General features: G+C 32.3%; 1 pseudogene; it reads left to right on the plus strand.

Annotated features, from left to right (window-relative positions):
- Positions 1-449: 449 nt before the first annotated feature.
- Positions 450-6698, plus strand: LOC139519018 (uncharacterized; annotated as a pseudogene).
- The last annotated feature ends 634 nt before the right edge of the window (positions 6699-7332 follow it).

Here is a 7332-nt window from a genome sequence, read left to right on the forward strand (position 1 = left end):
AGGTCCAAAAAGTATAGTCAAATCCGTGAAAGGAATCAGAGCTTTGCATGAGGGAGATACATTCCTTAATTTATAATAATTTCTATCATTTTGTAACAGCAAATTTTAATAACACAAAAAAAATCCGTATTTTCATGCCAGTACCGGAGTACTGGCTACTAAAACAAAGACATTCTATAAAATTCAACGATTATTTATCAAGTGTTTGTTTTATTTAAAATTTATCAACAGCTAAGTATTCGAAGAGTTCTTAGAAATCTGTATAAAGTGTTACCTTGGAGCTTAAATTTGTAAAATCGTGTCAATGATTAAATAAACAACTTACGACAAAACCTACGCATAGAACAGAATTTCGTTCTTTGTATGTTAATTTGTATCCACAATTTTTAGAAAATGTTGGGGGCACATGATTCAAATTTTCCACTTGCATACTAAGTGTATGATTAACTTTTGACCTTGTAGATACTACAGATCGGTATAATTACGAGTTTTCATTTTTAACTGTTGCTCATTTCTTGAACCAGTGAATCGAAAACGTAAGTGAAATATATTTCATTGTAATATTATAATATTAACATACACGAATTGATCAGGAAACAATTCTATTTAAACATATACTGTGTTGTCCAAAAAAGGGTCTAGAGTAACAGACAATGGGTCATATTATATATTTTTATTTTTACAAATTTCTTACTTCATTTACTTTGATAGTTAAAGTCATAAGAAACGAGTGACTGGTGAAAAATAATGTTCATCCAATTCTTGAACCAATGCATGTATATATCATAAACTTGGTCTTCTGTGCACGATTTTATCATTTTTTACTCAAATATATCGTATAATCGTCAATTTTTTTTCTATCTGTCTGTTATGATTTAACAAATATGGCTACTCATTAAATGCCGTGTTTTGAAGCCGAAGTTTACCGATTGTCACCTTATAGTAAATAATCAACAAAAAGCATGGGTAACTAGCACGTGTTTAACATATACAATCAGGTAATTGTTTATTTTAATGACAGATTCCTGCGTATTGCTATCACCGGATTTTTACGAGGAGGGTCACGCTTAGGTCACAATGCATACGGAAAATATGTAGGTGAATTGCTTCCTGGCAGCAAGCAATTAAAAATAAGTAAACTTCTTCTAAATGTGGACAAATTAAAGAATTTTCCTCAGAAATAAGTTGTATAATGAAAACTATCCATTTAGTTTTAAAAAACATATGCATATTTTTTTTAATTTGAGGTTTCATATGACTTTAACAGGTCGAGAACTCTAGATTTTCTGACGTCAGAATATATTTGCATAGTAATTTCCAAAACAAAAGGCCAATATGGCCTTGAAAAACTGACCAATCGACTCAATGAACTACAATGCATTGTGGGCTACTACGAGTAAACTACTACTTAAAACACGTGGAATTAGTGGGAAAACAGTCAATTAATATATTGTCTGGGACTCTCATTTCCAAATTTTTTATTCTGCAAATATATTTAATGCAAAATATATAACGTAATCTTCAATTTACATGCTCAGATTAAAAAAATATTGTTTATTGGCTTCACGATTCGACTTTCTTTTTCGCCTTGCAAAAGTAGTTGAACCGGTTTTGTGCATTGTTATGAATTGAACCTACAGTGGCGGATCCAGGGGGGGGGGGTTCCGGGGGTGCGCACCCCCCCTTTATTTTTGCCGATCAATGCATTTGTATCGGGACATATGTTTTGCACCCCCCCCCCCCCTGCACCCCCCTTTTGCCCTGGGTTAGCACCCCCCCTTTCGAAAATTCCTGCATCCGCCCCTGACCTACATTAATTTCACGACATGACACAGTGAAATATCCAATGAAGTGACCACTGTCCAGTAAGAAAATCATTTGAGCTCTTTTAAACCTGTATAATGCCGTCATTGCAAAATCATTTCTGCCTAGAAAAACACGAAACTTTCATTGACACACTTATTTCTGTACTGAATGTGTATTTTTTTTTATCAGGACCTGAACTAATAGTAAGAACATCATAATATTCAGTATGCTAAAAAGAAGTGTTATGAAAGCGGCAGGGGCGGGTCCAGCCATTTAAAAAAGGGGGATCCTAACCCTGGACAAAAGGGGAGGGGGTTCCAACTACATGTCCCCATCCAAATGCACTGATCGCCCAAAAAAGGGGGTCCATCCCCCTGGATCCGCCACTGAGCGGGTACGGTATATAGCTCAATACATTTTTTATAGTTTCATCCATCGATAATATCCGTTTGTTGCTAATTTTATCACAAAATATAACTCAGAGGTTTTTTTATCGTTCGGCTGCTGTCCTGTTGACATATTTTTCTTATGTAAAATATCTCCAATATTAAAAGTCTCTGGATCATAGTGGGTACCATATTACCTATTATTTTTTTCTTCTAAAACATGCTTTGTATATAGAAATAAGAAGATGAGGTATGAGTGCCAAATGAGACATCTTTCCAACAAAGACATTATTTAGTAAAGTAAGCAGTCATAGGTCCAATGCTGAAAAGTAAGCTATTAATGACCCAAAAATTACTTGTGTAAAACAATCCAAAAAAAAAAAAAAAAAAAAAACATCTATCCCATCAAAAATATATATATTGTATAGGAGCTTGTATTTCAGTGGTTGTCGTTTGTTCATGTGTTACATATTTGTTTTTCGTTCATTTTTTTTTTATATAATTAAGGCCGTTAGTTTTCTCGTTTGAATTGTTTTACATTGTCATATCGGGGACTTTTATTGCTGACTATGCGGTATGGGCTTTGCTCATTGTCAAAGACCGTACAGTGATCTATACATGTTAATTTCTGTGTCATTTTGGTCTCTAGTGGACAGCTGTCTCATTGGCAATCATACCACATTTTTTTTTTATTATAGATCCAACGCTGCAATTTTCACAAAACATATCAATTTTTCCACCTTTTCGCACATACACATATGGATAAAATCATTACAGCTTATTTCCTAATGCATGTGGAGCAAAACTTTGGTTAGCTTGCTTGCTTTGCTTGCTTTGTTTGCATATTGTACAAAATATAAAATATACAAGTTAAACTATGCCTCTATATATATATATATATATATTGTTTAAAGATGTCAATCTTATTTTCAAAGCTTGTATAAACAACTATACAAACAAAACAAGCAAGCCAACCAAAGTTTTACTTTACAGGTTTAAGAAATCAGCTGTAATGATTTTATTCAGTTTGGCAAATGTCCGAGCCCGTTAAAAAACGAACAAACTGAAACTACAGTTGCTGACTTCACTACCTTAAAAAAAAGGAAACAGCTTGGAAGTCCCATGTACTGAAATGTGACCAACAAAAATACTTATAGATTTTGTTAACACTGCCATGTATGTAAATATTTCTTCGCCTTTTTTACGAACACAAAATTCAAGGATCCTACATATGCCTTTAATTATCTATACGAACACTGCTGTACTCTTGAATATCAGCACCGGGGCTGTTATCGACAACTTACTTTACACCAGTAAGTTTGTCTCATGGGTAATTGTGTTTTTTCGCTGTTGTTTCGTTGCTTCTGGTGGACAAATACATGAAATCTCTGTGCCATCATCAAACATGTTAATGGCTATATATCGGGTAATTCAAACCCTTTTTTCTTCGCATAGAAACAACTCTTCGTTAATCTGAGCATGGAAGTAATACTTTATATTACGAACTATAAATGAAGATACACAAAATGAAAAACTAAGCGAAATTGTGAATCCCGCATTGCACGAAAAAATGTGTTGTATTTCAGTAAATAACACGTGTTCTTGGTTGATTGTAAACACGTAGTAGTCCATCATGCATTGTGACTCATTTAGTGGATTGGTCAAAAACCTAGGTAAAAAAAAATTGCGTCACATGTACATAAACAATTACATGTGCGAGAACATAAGTATGCTAATTTATGCATTTCCATATAAGGTAGTGGTCCCGACCTGTTTAATATTAATCAATTAAATCAAAATCAACCATATTGTATACTTTGTTTAACCTATGTTTCATTTACTTTATATTATGTTTGAGAATTATAATTCTTCTATTTTTGGGCAACATGATTGGCAAATAAAATATTTGTTTGTTTGTTGATTCTAACATGATTTAAGCATAATGACATCATGCAACGTTATAGGCTCCATGCTGAAAATACAGTCTTAAATCTGTGATCGAAGCTGATTTTTTAAAACTGAAGGCTTTATTCAATAATGTTATCGTCAATATATGGTATATTTTCACAGTCGTTTTTTTTAATTTTTTTTTTTATTAATATAACTTTCTATCGATACCATTCAATTAAGGGATAATAAGTTCAAGTTTTTAATTTCATTACTAGTACTTTAGTTATGACTAGAGCACATTTGCTGGTCCGTGACTGAATTCAGGTATCTGCGTATTGTTTTGGTCTGTATTCGTATGGCTTATTAATCAAAACAAGCTTTCAACATTGTTCATTATTATTTGTAAAAAATGATTATGAAAAAACGAAAGAGGCCTGGAATGGTGTAATGCTTGATTCGTCGTTTTTACGTCATGTCGGCTAACAAATTGGACCTCGTTATTTCAGAAGTATAGATGTATGTAATCCTTTCATTTATGGTATCTATCAGTTTCTAGTTTGTTTATTTCGTGTGACTCATGTGAGGCAATATTGGCTATTGTAATCAGCCCATGTCAGGAATGCGTTTGTCTTTACATTCGTTGTTATTCATCTACTGTTTAAACATTCGGCTTTAGGTATTAACTAATACATGATATGAATAATACTACGTCTACCTTTTTTCTCATTTTCTCATTTTGTTCAGTACGAATCGAAAGCATGTCTAATGATTTATTTAAGTTTCAGATATGTATATTAGTATTTCCAATCACATTGATAATGAAATCACAATGACAAAAATGAGATCAACAAGTAAATAAATATCATGACCACAATTTTCCCTTAAAATAGTTTATATTTCTTCACTGAAACTGTTCGAGTAGTTAAGAACAAACATCTCTTCTTAGATGACTGTTTTGTTCTTAAAAAGTTCAATATTTCATTACAGTTATCAAAGGTACCAGGATTATAATTTAGTACGCCAGAATCGCGTTTCGTCTACATAAGACTCATCAGTGACGCTCATATCAAAATATTTATAAAGCAAAACAAATAAAAAGTTGAAGAGCATTGAGGATCCAAAATTCCAAAAAGTTGTGCCAAGTACGGCTAAGGTAATCTATGCCTGGGATAAGAAAATCCTTAGTGTTTCGAAAAAATCAAAGTTTTGTAAACAGTCTTAAATCTGTGATTTTTCAAAAAAGCGTGTATGACTACAATGTTGACCAGATTATATGCCTGGTATCTTTTATCATTTTTTAATAATTTGGACGTTCTACTTTTGTCTTCTGCCTTTCTTTATGATATTTAAGAAACATTTTGCATAACGGAAATATATGTCATTACTAGTAATAACAGCACTAGAAAAGTCAAATACATTATATATTTGTTAGTTTATAATTCACTTTTGTATTGTAGATGTCTCTAATAATACGAATGACGCTTTCGTTTGTTCTTTGCTGTATCATCATGGACATGGCATACGGGGCTTGCTGTAACCCTGTTCATGGAAGATATTGTGCAGACTGCACGCTTTCTACACCGAGATGTGGATATCGTTCATGTAACATATTCGGCTGTGCATGCACTTGCCGAAGAGAACCAAGAGGTGAATATTGATATGAATGGAGGGCACGATGTTATTGTGAAGATGACAAAAGGAAACGACGTGATGTGTCGTTTGATGAGATTGACATGTCTGCAAACATAAAGTTTGCTAGTCTAGATATCAACAGGTTAGTACTGACTACTATTTGTTTGTTGTTGATTTTTTGCTATCATATTTTTTTTTATCTCATAATTCCATTTACTCAAACGAAGGACGCTTTACAAATAAAACTAAAGCGTATCTTTGGAACGGATGGTTATTTTTCTTTCATTTAATGACTTCTTTTCTTTTATATTGATATTGGTTTAATTAGACTATTTGTTTTATTACTACATATTGATCAATATTCATTTCTATATATCTATTTTAAATATACATAATTACATATATATTACACAAATAAACCAGGACAAACATTGCATTATATATATATCCTAAATTACTCATTAAATATGATAAAATATAAAAAAGATTTACTCCTGTTCCAAACTACTTAAAATTGAAATCACGGTCGTCAAATAATATGAAGAAAAGTAATAGTTTTACTCAAATGCAAAAGCTGTAGTGCGTACTAAAGTCCAACTAATGTTTTATCAATGTTCTGAAAATTTTTATTATCCTCATTATTGCAATATATATCAAGATAAATCTTAAGATCTATTTTTGGTAAAAAGTATTATCTTACTCTTTCTTTACCTTTAAGTGATGGATTGATTGAACAGTTTGAGTTCATTAAAGCCTTGAAACAGATGGATATAACGGACAACACAACTATGTTTGATCATTGGTCAATCATGGATGAAGATAAAGATGGAGCAATTACTCTGGAAGAATTCGACAAAGAAAAACATTAGTTTACTGCGATATCAGTAGGTGTTATACACAGATAAAGATGCTTATTGCATGATTAGAATGTGTTCAATTTAAAAATGAAATAAAAAACCTGCATTGACCTGTGTCAATACATTATTATAGTATAGTACCTAAGCAGAAAGTTTATGAACCAGCGGTATGTCGACACATGTCTCGTCATTTTTCTAAAAAGGTATTTGGAAGTTGCCAATACCCTGTTGATAAATATTCGTGTCAATCTCACAAATATTTAAACGAAGTCTAGAAGTATAGAATCAGGGTACTGACCGTTTGTTTTTAATCTAAATTTCGAGTTAAAGTATTCTTTTGTTTGTCTTTTTCAACATTGCTTTAGTAGTTTTGTCTGTTTTTGTGTGTGTTGTTAGTTCGACCTGGCTCGGTGCTTGTACGTCTCTTCGTTGTGTTGTAGTTCTTTGGTGAGATTTTTGTATTCTTTTCTTTCGTTTTTGCTTATGTATTTTCTTTATGGGCCTTTTAATATTTCTTTGATGCATGTTTAATTGTTGTTGAAGTGATTTGGATTGACTCAACATAAAACCAGTTTTAATCCATCATTATCTACATACAAAAATGCCTTTACCAAATCAGGAATATGACAGTTGTTATCCATTTGTGTGATGTGTATGAACCATTTGAATACGGGTTGTCCGTGTTGAATTGTCCTCGGAGCTCGGTATTTTTGTAATTTTTATTTTGACTGTTGCGTCCCAATTTTGACAATTTAACTTGT

Source organism: Mytilus edulis, chromosome 1 (genome assembly GCF_963676685.1).
Source record: "Mytilus edulis chromosome 1, xbMytEdul2.2, whole genome shotgun sequence".
NCBI classification, from domain to species: domain Eukaryota; kingdom Metazoa; phylum Mollusca; class Bivalvia; order Mytilida; family Mytilidae; genus Mytilus; species Mytilus edulis.